Source organism: Corapipo altera, unplaced genomic scaffold, assembly GCF_003945725.1.
Source record: "Corapipo altera isolate COAL_440 unplaced genomic scaffold, ASM394572v1 45, whole genome shotgun sequence".
NCBI lineage: Eukaryota > Metazoa > Chordata > Aves > Passeriformes > Pipridae > Corapipo > Corapipo altera.
In genome coordinates, this window is record NW_020884877.1 from 13,361,899 (window position 1) to 13,376,761 (window position 14,863).

The following is a 14,863-nucleotide window of genomic DNA, read 5'->3' on the forward strand; positions in this document are numbered from 1 at the left end:
GCTTAGCACTTTGCAAGGACAAGTTCTGGAGAATCGCATCTGTAATTTAGGTCCTGCAGTTGATTGTGGATACAAAATTCTAAGTGCAAACGATCTCAATAACCTACTGAAGATTTCTTGATTTAAAAAAATAAGAAGAAACTCAAGAATTTTCTGTTCTTGCTTCTTCAGACCACCTTGTTTTGCTCCCAAGATTATATATATGATTAACAATCAACCTTCAAGCATCACAAAAACATTTCACTCAGTCTTATCTACTTGTATTTTATTTTATTTTTATTTTTAAAGTCTTTTTGCTTTACATTTAAATATTTCACCTAATGTGTATATGGGGGAAAAGTTCACATATCAGGAGTTACGTTTTCAAGGGAGTAGTAAAGAGTGCCAAATGTATGTTCCCTCTGTGATACCATTTTGTCACAGCTAAGTAATGATTAGTAATATCTCCTTGAATGAGACTTCATGGAAATTGTAGTTCTGAACATGCAGTGAGCTCATTTATGGCCTAACAAGTGTCTCCCTCAGCCAGCAGTTGACTGGCACTCGATTGTTTTTGTAAAATACACCTTATCTGCTACTTTGACACACCAAGATGACACTTTCTCTTCTAATTTTTGGCACACAACAAGCATCTCATCTCTACTCTCTGTGTGCAAAACTTGTATTTAGCTCTCCTCATAAACTTGGACAATATGACATATTTCTAATCCAAATAATTGTTTAAGATTATTACGATGATAATTATTGCAGTGATAATAACACATTATTTCAGCTGACAATGCATTAGTTCCATAGGGAGATAAATGGCAAGGCAAATAGATTTATCTTGATAGCAAAATGGATTACTATTAATTATGATTGTAATCTTTCCATCCCTGCACAAAGAAATGTCCCATTGAGTTCATTGTCTTTTGACTGACTGCTGGTAAGAACTTTCTCTACATATATGTAACTGGACTGGATCCTGAACCAGTACAATATTGTTATTGTTATTCTGTATTGTCTAGACAAGTTCCAAAAGCCTATAACTTTACTTAGCACTTTAGATGTAGGACTTCTGGCTTTGAAAATGCCTCTTAAAAATTATGAAATGCAAGACAAGGAATAAAACCAACTGCAAATATATTAGGATTTTACAGTGTAGATTCATAAAAGAAAACAACAAAGCTTAACCTAACTGCTATTTCCTGTATATAGCAGCATGGAAGAGGTGGCTCTACCACCATGATCTTCCACCATTAAGACAGAGCTTTTGCTCTACTGCTGATATAAGCTTTGGACATAACAGATCCTAGGATTTTGGACCATAGCAAGTTGTATCTTTTCTCCCTGGTTTTTATTCTCAGTCTGAAAAGTATTTAAGGACACTTTATCAAGAGAATGATTTTCACAGCGATTATGTTTCTGCAGAAAGGCAAACACACAGAACTGTATTGTTAAAAATCTTTATCCCAAGTGTCTTTGAAGAGATTTGGATCCAAACCCGAGTCATGACTTAACAATTTTTTACCAAAACTGTTGTAATCCAAAACTGTTAAAAATGCATACATATTTTGTTTAGTTCATCTGGTTCATTTCTCTCCTGTATATTTATCACTGTGCTGTGCTTGCTTTCCGATTTTGTCTTTACAGCACATCTTTAAAAAAAAATAAATTAATTAATCCAAGTCAAGTATATTATAAAATTATTTGGAAATTTTGATAATTGTCATGGACATTTATTTGCTAAAAAATACATTTGACGCCATAAGACTGACATTAATATGCAAATCAGTGGACTATAAAATTCATTTTTGTGCCTCCAGGGCAGTATTTTTATAAATACAGAAACATAATCATTCATCCTCCAGAGGACTGAAAATAATTATACAAATTTACAACAAAGCCGAAGGCAGTGTCTCCTTTTAACTGTCTGGTTTTAATATCATTTAAATCTTGTTAAAACTTAATTACCAATTCTCTTCTGTAATTTAGGTGGAAGAGCTGAGGTCTAAGCTTGCTGTTTGAGAGAGAGAACTTCATCAGAGAAACAAAGACGCTATGGCACAAACTGACAAAATAGGACAATTCACAGAAACACTTGGTAGAGGAAAAGTCATCACAGATGACAATGGAGAACAGAATATACATATATCTGTTAACATTGTCACAGTTTAACTCAGGTCCACAACTAAGTAACACACAGCTGCTCACTCATCCACTCCCCTCCTCTCCTGCCTCCCCATGGTGGAATGGGGAGGAGAATTAGAAAAAAAGGTAAAATCTGTGGGTTGAGATAAGAATAGTTTAATAATTTAAATACAGTAAAATAATAATAGGAAAAAGGGAGAGATTAATAAAAACCCAAGAAATACAAATGATGCCCTTGGAGGACTTGCTCACCATCTGTTGACCAATGCCCAGCCCATCCCCCAGCAGTGATCGGCCCCTCACATCCAACTGCCCCCAGTTTGTGTACTGTCCATGACATTCCATGGTATGGAATATCCCTTCAACCACTTCAAATCACCTGTCCTGACCATGCCCCCTCCCAGCTCCTTGTGCAGCTCCTCACTGGCAGAGCATGAGACACCAAAAGTCCTCAACTTGTGGTAAGCACTCCTTATCAACAACCAAAACATCAGTGGGTAATCAACATGATTCTTACAGTAAATCCAAAGCACAGTGCTGTACCAGCTATAGGAAGAAAATCAACTCTATCCCAGCCAAAACCAGAACAAACATCCACATAAAGTGGAACTGAGCTGATGTCTTGTATGATGGTAATATGAATACACTGGAGTATATATAAACCTAAATATATTATTTACATCTACACATACATATTTATGTATATGTGGCAATTTATTAATTAATACTGGTATAGCTCAAGCTGTGTCCACCTATGAGGGGAGTTGCAGGACCAGTGCTTTCATCCTCTGTTTTTGTTCCGCAGCTGTTCTCTGGGAGATGATCACTGCTCAAATGTAAAGTGAGTAACTCTAAGTTCAAGGATGGTATGGTTACAGGCTTTAGGCAATATGTGAAGCAGGCACATTTTATCAACAAATTCTGTTTTATGAATATGTGTGCATCCATGTTTATTTTTTAAGGCATTTCCAAAGAAGATAATCTGCTCTCTTCCTCCATAACTGATAGAAAAGAGCACAACAGCAACAATACCTCTGTATCAGAGGTGTGAGGTCAGGGAGAGGGCCTCAGCTTTGTCACCCATATAAAGCACCTGGTAAGCAATTTAAAAGTAATGTTGTACTGACAAAATCTTTTTCTTTGGACTGATTTACAGAAGATTCTGTACCTGCAATGTCTTCTCTCTTTAAAGGTAAATCAGAGAGTACAGCATATGGCTTCTCTGCACTGTGGTGCTATGTTCCCCCTTCCCTTCTCTCCAGGTTCACCTTTGCTACCAAGAAAGATGAAGAATCTAGAAAACAGGGTAGCTTCTTGATTTCCTCCATTAGTGATATACATCCCATAGACATGGAGACTGCTGCCTCAGGTCTCTTCTTTGTGTCATGTTTGCCAGCTAGTGTTTAGTAACAAGTGTCACAGTCTGCTCCTCTGCTTTGAACTGGAACACATTTTTGTTAGCCCTTGCATCCAACTGAAAGCAGCTTTGTATTGATTTAATTCACCCTTTTCAGTATGACCATACTCACAATGGGGGATGTGCATCCAAACTTCCAGCTATTGCACAATTGCCACTGGGCAGAAATTCAAGTGATTTGGCACAGCATCTGGTTGGGAATCAATTCCCATTGGTTCATTCTGTCCAGTGCATGCCTTCCTTTTGATTGAAATGCAAGGCATTTTTTAACAATATTGATGCCGGTGACAATCATCCTCATAGTGCTTCTCTGTCCTTTTGGGTTGCGTATTCATCGAGTGTTAATGGAAATAAGAGATGCAAAATATTAGAGGAGGCAGTATGTTACAGATTTCACGTACTCACCTTATTACACTGGTAAAACGACTTATTCATTTACAAATATACAAATTCATCAGATTTGTGACTGACACTTAGTATGCCTCAATTTTTTCTAGAATGATGATACTTAAATTTTAAGATGTCAAAATTATGCTTTTATTTAACTGCATAGACTACTCACAAATCTAGTAGCTTTCGTATAGAAAAGATATGCTTCAGGGCTAGAAGTATGAAGTATCTAATAAGCCTCTTTTATATATAAAACCTTGAAATTAAAATCAGGTGTTAAATAGGCTGTCATTTGCACCTGTGCAAGTGAATTTGAAATTGGGGAGTTTCCTGAGCTGGACTAGGTTGCAAATATGTTGGTTTCATTTGGCTGTAAATACATTTGCTTCTTATCATTGTTTGCCATGCAGCATGACTGCAGTGGGTGTGAAAATGAAGGTGTGATGTTTTCCAGGTTGTTGCTAGTCAGGCAAAAGTTATGAAACAGTCTGAAGATAACCTTGCTAAAGCTGACCCTCTTCTTAATGCAGAAAATCTTGCCTTAAATGTTGTAAATACAATAATGTGTATCTGTTTTTCGCTCTGTGGTAGAATTACCAGATTTTTTTCCCCAGTTGGAAGTTATGGATCTATGCTTCTTACAACTGAGCTGTGTAATCTTGTCAGCTTTAAGATAAACCTGATGGACTTGGGAACTCTGTCAGTCTTGGTGCTGTGACCCCTTCCCTGGGGAGCCTGTCCCAGTGCCCAACCACTCTATGGGTGAAGAACCTCTTTCTAATATCCAACCTAAACTTCCCCTGACACAGCTTCAGGTCATTCCCTTGGGTCTTGTCACTGGTCACCACAGAGAAGAGAGCAGTGCCTGCCCCTCCTCTTCCCCTCACGAGAGGCTGGAAAACTGCAAAGATACACCTGGAGAAGGTAATTGAGAAAGTGTTATGAACACATTAAAGAAATGTAATTTATTTGAACAGTCCAGCTAAATGAGATTTTATTGCTAGGCATAGGTTTTCCAGTGATATTTCAAGAAAATATCAAAGATCACAGAAATAGCAGGAGCTTGTCAAATTCAAAAAATGTTCCCAAGTTAATTGCAAGCACCTTCACCATCATATTGCCAAAGAATACACTTCTTAAATGTCAGTATGTTTTTAGGACATATAAAGGCTCCGAGATGTATATAAAAAAAACCCAGATTCCTCAGAGGGATGCCACAGAAAATCCTTCTCCAGAGAAGCTTCAGAAATTTCAGCCTAATGTGTACTATTAATGTAACGGTGTGACAGCTCTTCAGAAAGCTGTCATTATCAGGCTTGTTTGGACTGGACCATGTCAGACAACTACAGGCTAAAAACTCAGTGTTCAGCCTTACTTGCTCTAATGTACTTCAAGCAGTCAGTCATAAGTGGAGCCAGCACCTACACAACAGCATACCCCATTCTTGCTGTGCCTTGGAGACCTGCAATTCCCAAAAAATGCCATATATGAAAAGGGAAAAAAAAACTCCTGTTTGGTTTGTTTGGGGCTTGGGAAATACTAACTTTTATCATTGGTCTGAGCAGCCGGTGACAGCAGTGCTGAAATGCCGAAGAGGTAGGCAGTGGGAGGTTTACAGTATGTCTGTTTACATTGCCTTGTCTCCTTTGTGCTGAATTCCTCTGTAGCACATCCTGTCCATTTGTCACCAAGAAATAAGATATAGTGACCAAGGGAAACTTGCTCCAAGTGAAGGATTAATTTCATACCATGTAAGAAAGATGGCTATTGATACTGCATGAGGGAACACTTATCATGCTGATGGATTTTGTGTACCTGATAGTGTCAGAGACCAAAGATTCAGTTTGCAGCTTTTGCAAGTTCTGAGGCTCAGTTAAGCACCAGCACATTTTAAAGTTGAAGCCTTGCTTCATGAGATGGCATGAGCAGATTGAATCCTACCTATTCAGAATAAGTCCTAATCCTCAGTCATTCTTTACTAACTCTGATGAGATACTGAATAGAGAGTAAGGTTCCAAAGCCTTTCAGTTGTTATATATCAACAGCTGCTAATCGTGGAGAGAAAAAATAATTTTTTCATTAATGATAAATGGATCTTTAACATATAGTGTCAAGTCTGTGTTCCATCCTCCAGTCTCTACTCTTTTCTTCAATTCTGCACTGCCCAGGTTATCCAAAGTTAAATGATTGAAAAGTATAAATAATAAGAGTTCAAAACACGTTAGGAAAAAGACACACTTCCCATCATATTAGACTGAAAAATTCTGTTCTGATTTAGGAAGTAAACATACCAGCTCTGCTTCTCTTTAATTTGGTAGTGTTGTAAAAAACAGAGTAATTTACAAAAATGTAAATGTATATCAGAAGATACTGGTATACGTTTTACCAATTTCTCTGTCCCCCTTGGGACAATGGAAAATCAAAGGCTTGTGATATTAGTCCTTACTGCTTTAAAATTGTTTGACATAGGGATGTGGGGGAACACATGTTTAGTTTTCAACATGTCCAGATGTCACTAGCTATATCTTTGAGAATACAATCCCAGTCTTCAAATAAAAGGAGTGATTGTAAAATTATTGATGGCCATACAAAGTAACAACATACCGAAATTTAAAAGTAAAATAATCAACAGTCATGCTGACCATGAAACTGCTGAATGCCTCAAAGGAGTATGGGGGTTTTAGCTGTCTTCCAGTGTACTTTAAGGCAGTGACAGCACAGGGCTGCACACATATCTTTCTGCAGAAGGCCTATGGGGGAATTCAAATCAAATCAGGAAACCCTGTGTACGAAGATCATAAGTGGACTACTGCATAGGTGGAGTTTTAGTTTATGCCAAGTTATTTCTCACTGATAGTTTTGTAATCAGTTCTATCCCAGGGATTATTCAAGCCACTACCTGGAAGACTCTGTTTGATCTATTGATCAATTAAGAAAATAAAACAAATCAAGTTGTTGCTTAAAAGTAAGTTAATAATTGACCCACTGGAGTTAAGACCTCATTTAGATTAAACCTTGAAAAGTTATGCTTCTGTAAAGTAATGAATTAAAATATTTTGTTACTTTGGTTTCTTACTGATTGATTTCAAAAACCCAGCAATCCCTGGTGAATAACAGAACTAAATTACTGGAAGTTTCAAGTAGAGTTCATGTTAGTATATTAGTCATTAGTCCAATTAAATAATGTTTGTCTCCAGAGATTAATTGTTTCCCATATCCTGGAAAAACTAGAATGTTTCCTGGATCGCAGACATCTAAAACAGTGATTGCAAAACACATTATTGAGATATACAATATTTGCATATTTTGCATGTAGAATGAAAAAATTGTGTTATTTTTTCTCTGTTGAGGCTGTTTTTAGCAAATTGCTAGATTACCCAGAAAACAAGCCTGCATGAAAAGGTCATGCCTAATACTAAAAATTCTCAGAACTGTAGGCTTAAAAAAACTAGCATTATCCATTCATTTGAAAATAGCAATAGGAGCCATGGGAAAACAATATCCTGCCATCAGTCTGAACATCCGTGGGAGTTGCTCATGCAAAGTAAAGGCCAGAACTGAGTGTTACATGCTACATATTGACAGTCTTACTGAAGTAAAATTGCAATATTCCCTTGGGTTGTCCTTAAGATTTTGTAACTATTTTTTCTTTGTAACAAAATTAATGAAATATGTCAACTATATTTTGCTTTCTTTGTGTATGAGATCACTTATTTCATTTTCTTTACACTAATATAATTTTTAGGTTTTACTAATTAAATGCCAGAATGCAGTGGTTATGTAAGGAAGATAGGGAAAAGGAGCAGGAGACAATTTATTAGCAAAGAAAGACTTGTATTTTCAGGTAACAATAAGCTTCAGTAAAGGGAAGGTTTGGAAAGAAGAACAGATTTAGTTTCAGAAGAAATATCCAAACTAATAATCAAAATATATATGAAAAACAGTTTTGAACAATTTTTACCATTGCTGGTACTGGCTCACAATTTATCAAGCTGATATCTTTGTGGAACATATTGAAATTTCCACAAGCTTCACATTTTATTACCTGATTAGTAAATCTGCACACATTGTTTCCTTTTTTGTCTTTTGGTAGATGGGTTTCTGCAAAACCATATTAATTTTGATAAGGAATACATTTCTTCAGTTATTGTTAAAACTGTAAAAGATTATCCCCATGACCCAGAGTTCAACTCAAAATTTGTGCAAGAAAATTCCATCTGCTGCTGCACACAGTGCTTGAGTTGTTACATCATTAGAGTCCAGGAGGTAGGAAATTTCTTCAGGTCAAAATTTTAAAATTTACTTCTTTCAGCTCTTCATTTGTTACTGCAAAAATACATATGTCACTTCGTATGTATAACCATTAAAAAATACTAGAGAAAAAAATATTTTGAATGTCATAAATTATTTTAATACTGTGAGAATGGGTTGTATATTATGGCCATGCTTCATCTGAAGACTTCTGACCTTCCAAAAATAGCTGAGCCAAAGAGCCTCTGCACAAAGACCCAGAAGATCTGAATTTAATCCTGGTTCTCTCACTGATCTGCAGGGTGACCTTGGGCAATCTCTGTGCCATTTTCCTTCTTGCTAAAATGAAAATAATAATACTTATTGCCTTTGCAAAGCACTTTTAGAGCAAAGCATATGAATCAATAACATCTTCTCCTTAAGTATGTGAAATAGCAGAGGAAACTGTTGCCACTTGCATTAGTGTGCTTTTAGCATTCAGAAATATGAAATTATAAAGATTATTGCATGGAAGGGAGAAGCTCAGAAGTGTTCCCCTAATCAATAAGTTGCCAGCTGGAATGCAAAGGAAAACAGGGTAATGTACTATTTAGCGTAACAAAGAATAAAATATATGCTTTCAATGTGAGTATGGCAGCTACCAGTGCAGTCATACTGTATTATCTTGCTGGCTTGCTTGCTGGTGTGGTAGTAGAATTGTATAAAACATACAAACAGTTTGAAATTCTTACATTAGTTTTCAAGATTTCCAGTTTTTTCTGGAGAAATCTGTCAGTAGATACAAGAGGAAAGCTACACTGAAGTGCTTTGACCACTTGTGTGTGCCTTGTGCCACATGTGGGGACCTCCTTCCCTGTGGGATGCTGCTGTATTTTGCCCCAGCAGATAATGAGCACAAGCTGTCTCAGCACAGTGTGGTTTACAAGAATGGCAGCAAGCACAATTTTTCACCTGTGTCTGTAGGCTTGCTGACCTGCAGACCCATTTTGTGGTCCATGCAGATGGATTAATTGGACTTGAGTATTTGTACTTTACTTGTATACTGTCTCTTAGGATTTTATATCAGCATTTTATATCAGGTACTACACAAGTCCGGTGTCATCTACTGTGCAGTCTAGGTGAGCCCTGGCAGTAATTAAAGTATTTTAAACCATCTGCTTAATTGCATTAAATATACACTGATGAGCTTGCACTGTTTGAATGATCTTCAAGAAGCTATTAGGCTAAAACAGTTCCCTCTTGGCAATGTTTAACTAACTCACAATGTTTGTTCTGTGAATTACAGCTGGTCTTTACAGTGTTTGTAGGTCTTAGGTGTAGCAGAGCTCTGCTTGCTGCTGCTGAGCCTAGAGGTTCCTCTTATTCTTCTTCCCTCTGATTTCTCATCACTGCCTGTCAAGCTCTTTATTGAAGTGGAGACTGTGGAAACAGCACATGAGAGAAGGTGAGCAGTGAAATCCCAGCACTCTTCCTTCCCAGCCATGCTTGGAGCCCTGGCCCTGAGCAAGGAAGAATGCTTGTGCCTTTTAGTCCATCTGGCTCCATGCCAAATATACACCACTGGTCAGCCAGGGAACCAAAGTCTCTTCTACTAAGGGAGAACAGTGATATGTTGTGCTGTGAATCTGGCTGGAACAGTGTAACGAAGTTGCACTTCCAGTTGCCTCTTAGGGCTTCTCAGCTGAGAGTGTCGGCTCAGCCCTGGCTGAGTGCCTGTAACAGGGCACGGGCATTTCCAAGTGCTTTCTCCGTGGTGGCATTAGGTAACATAGCCGTGCTACAAAGGGGCCCTTCCCAGAGAAACAGGAGTAGCTTCCAGGTGCCCCAGGAGACGTTCAGAGGGAAGCCGGTGAACAGGGGCATGTCTGTGGAGTGGTCTGACATTGTCACCTGGGGGACCTTCTTTGTAGGGCTGCTGTGGAGCCACAGGGCAGGGCATGGCAGCTGTGCATCCCAGCTCCTCCAAAATGAGGAGGCTGCAACTGCCTGCAGCTCTGTGCTCCAGGGGCACAGAAGGCACCGTTGGCTGTCCATGCTGCATGTCCAACTCAGTCACCCTTCTACCTCCCTACCAGGAAAAAGGCACTGGAAACATGGTAGAAAAAGGCTACTAAAGATATATGTAAGAATTGTACACCAACAAACTTGCTTTGATTTTCATTAAGTGTACATTAATCCTTTAATAGGCGTTGGAGTCAACCCATCATGAAGATTGAATATTTCACCCCTGCCAGGTGGGCAAGAGTCAGTGGGTAGTTTGTCCTGAGATCAAGCCCCACCGTTTCTATTCAGAAATCCCCCTTACTATTTAATGTCTCCCAGAAGCCACCGTGTAATATCTAATAACCCGGATTACAAATATTAGGATAGTATGAGGTAATACCATTAGATTATCTCAGCATAAACTAAAATAAGATTGTTAATGTTTATCCATTTTACTTGATGTACATGCAAAAAAGAAAATTTGCTGTTGGGTGTGGTATACTGTTTATGATTAAATGCTTTATTCATGCTTGTATGTCAATCTATTAGTGTGCTGTTAATTCAAATGTTACTATGATGTATTTTATCGCTGTTAGCACATTTATCACAGGTAGATGTGAAACTTAGACAAAGGTGTACATTCTCATTAATGATGAGCAGCCTATTCATCTTACTAGAGTGTAATTAATGTTAGTTACAATACTTAATTTTTCACTGTTTGTCATGGTGCATATTTAGCATTTCTTCTGTCCTTTATCAATCTGCTCTCCTATCATATAAGCCCATCAGAAAGATATATGTAAATATCTGACCTGTTTTGAAGCCTAATTTTTGTACTTTTCCAAGAACTGGAATGTTTTTATTCTTATCCTGTAGGCAGCATATTTAGTTAAAAAACAGATTGTAAAGTGCTGTCCACTACTTTGGGTTCTGGATTAGGTTTATTTGCAATAGTAATATGACAATCAGTTAATGAAGTAAAGCAGGGAACACAATGAAGACAGAGGTACTACTTGCTGTAGTACTTGTGCTGTACTTGTGTGAGGTTGTAATGGTCCCAACTGTTCTCCTGGATTTTCAATTACATGGTTTTTGTACTATTAAGAATATTAGTTAAATATGTCATGTGAATAATATAGCTCCAAAAATAATAGAAGCATGATGTATCTGAAAAGAGTACATTATTTGGTAAATAAGTGTTACAACAACTTGTTGTTATACTTTGAGAGCATTGCTTTGTCAATAATGTTGTTAGCAGTCACAGAGCCAAACCACAGTCCCTTGTGCAGTGGTGCAAGAGGGGAAGGAGTTATGGCTAATGTTTCACACAGCAGGTGGGAAACAAGCTGTGCAGAGGTGGGTAAAAGGGAGTGAGTACTGAACACATTCTTGGATTTGCTTCCCAGCACGCTAATAAATCCAGCTGAGCCGGAATCCTAGGATAAGTCCATACGTTTGTATTGGTCCCAGGAACAACACAATCACCTTGACTGAAACCTGACCATCAGAGTATTTTTATTTCTCCATCATCCATAATTCCCATAATTCAGTTAAGTTGAACTGAAAGAGAACTGGTCCTTCCATTAGTCACTGGTGAATAATTTTTCTTTCTAAAAATATTTTAGCCGAGTCAACCAAATTCTTCAGGTGCAGAATGGATTTAGGATATATTTTCTCAAAATTTCAAGGAACTCTCTCTGAGAGAAAGCACACCAATTCCTTTTTCTTAGTCTCTTAATTGGCAGACATTACACTTCTAACGTATTAGGGATTAGCTGTTATTTTCTGTGCAAGAACCTCTTTTGTAACCACTGTTTGAATTCTACCACGGTCTACTGTTCATGCCAGACATGAAACTGATTACATCTCCAGTGTAATGAAATCCATCTTAAAACTTTCATCCAAGCCATGAAGGACTTTCAGAACAACATGAAGCTATTAGAAAATCCTTAAATTCCTGTGTTTGGTTCCCCTACACTTCACTTGTATTGGGTCAAAAGGGAATTATGTTTAACCCAAAGCATACAAATAAACTATTTTAACATATTTCAGTATGAAAATTCAATTCGGACACAATTACAAGTAGGTGTTATTGTAGTTTAGTAGCAAATTAAGAATAAAAATACTAACCTAGGTTTAGGCCTTTTAAACAAAATGATAGTTGAAGGTGCTCCATAGTGATTAAAGTACAATAATAGCCTGTGATGTGAACAGAATTGAGTAGTTTTTTTTCCATGGTACCAAAGCAATGCTTCAAAACAATGAGTTAGATTTCTATGACTGCACCCATATCTTTTTATTAAAAAGAAAAAAAAACAAACCTTCTTCCTTCGAATTTTCTATGGGAAAAAGACCCACAAATTTTCCATAATATAGCAAAATTCCTCAAACAAGAGACTCTGGTATTCTCTTTCCTCCCACGCATCCCTCAGCCTTGAGTCATTTGAATAGAGGGAATTGCTAAAACAAAAATGTCTCTTTTAACTGATAAAGAATAAATACAAAGAAACTACGAAGTTGCCTTTAACCTTTATGGCATTATAAAGCTAGTTATAACAACATGCTGTAGAACACACCAAAAAGGTGAGTATTTCACTCCATTTTGATTTGACCATTTTGCTTTCAAAAGGAATTTATAAAAACTCCCAGGAACAATGAACATTTGAACTCAAAATGGTCCAGGTTTATTTTTACTCCTAAAGAAGTCTCAATAGAGATATTGATTTTCTAGCATTCATCCAATATTGCACAGAAAATGGACCTGACCTTGCAATCCCTAGTGGAGACAAGGAAGCAGTCATTACAGTCATAGTTCCCATTGATTTTAGTGGGATTACTTGCATAAGTAAGGGTTTTCAGGATACGACCTAGTGTTCCATTAGCAGTAAAACCAAGCGTACATGGATGTCAGATCTACTCCATTCAGAAGGGTGCAGTTTACCTTCCTGTTCTATATTTATCCTATGGTTTCATTACTGCCTATTTATTCTTCATATTTTTTGTCTTCTGGCCCACAGAGCCTCGTCATTATGTGAAGAGCACAAGTCCTCCTGCTGTCTTGAGTGGGTTTTTTCACTGTATCTTCAAATGTCATTTCGAGTTCAGAGTTGATGCCTGCTCTTGTAGCTCTTTCTTCCTTTGGTTCTGTTTTCTGTAATGATAAAAAAAGTACTTTGGGCTAGGCACTGTCTCTCACTGTATTTTTTAATTAATACATTTTGGAATTCTCTGGGACCAAATGAGAAGGAGACATTACTGTACTTTGCAAAGTAAACACAGAGTAGTAGAAAGCTAAAGCCTATAAGCCCTTTCCCAGAGTGAGTTTCTCCTTAACCTTTAGGAGGTTTCTTGTGCCCCATGGCTGCTACAGAACCTCACCACTCAAACGGATAGAAACCTCCTAATTGTGACTTTAAATTTATCCACTGACATTTTATTCAAGTTTGTTCTTTTGAAGCTTGTCCTTTATCTAAAGTAGTTCTTTTTTTTCTTTGGTAGTTACTTACAGATGTGGCTATGGTAAGGAGTCACATCTCCTCTCTGCCTTCTTTTTGTTTCATTAAATGTGAGCAAGGTGGAGGAGTGGTGTGCAAGAAACAGGATGACTATATGTTTGTACAGTGCCTTGCACAATTGCCTAGTCGTGGTTCAGGGTTCCACAGACTGACTTTGTTTCTGTAGTGAGTAATAATGACCCTCCAGAACACATGTGCTTTATTCTGGATGGACACCATTAATTCCTTCAATTTTCATTGAGATGCAGAGCTTTAGAACAAGAATACTAGCAACTGATTATTTTTGTCAGTGGCATTTTAAGAGAAATGAAGAAATGAAATGTACAGTATATTTCAGTTTGCAATGATCATGCTGGTGTTCCATTTGCAATGGAAATGAGCATATAACATATTCATGTGTACAGATAAGGAAAACGACAAACATTAACAACCCTTGCTCTATTCATTTATAATATTCAGTTTAAAAAAATTAAAATCCTTCCATTCCATAGTTTTTAGTTTTGTTTCAGCAGCACAATGCAAAACAAAAAAAAAAGAGAATTAATGGATAAAATACACTTAATTACTTTCTAAGTAAGCATCCTGAAAATTACTATAATCTAAACCACAAATTCTTTGTAAATCTATCTACTAAAAATATATAATTCCATTCCAATTTTTTAATATATTTTTATGTGTATTACAGATAAAATTCCTTATTAAATCAAATAAACAAAGAGTGTGTGTGTTACATGCTTATATATTTATGGCCAAGCAGCCTTTGACGTACAACTCTCAGCTTGCTTAAGTGGATTGCAGTGTTTGCCTTCTCAGTGTCAGTCAGTTTCTGCACAATTTAATCTGCCACTAAAAAGAAGTTTTTTGCTTTTATGGGTATAAAACAGTATGCCAAGGGTAAATCAGTACCGCTTACCTTCCATAAAATTTTAGACACAATGAGAAAATGCAACTCTTTCCTTCTCTCATCTCAATGGGATGTTAATAACAATCACAATTTTAAGATGGGGAAATTGTTTTGAGCAAAAATAAATTGTCCTGCTAGTGTTGTTTCATGGAAGGAACATTGGACCTGTGGTTCACAGCTTATGATATCTGGTTTTGGAGGACTGGAGTGAAAGTAAGAACATGTAGCGGAAGAAGAATAAGAATGAAATATGAGTTCTAGATGGTTCAAGTG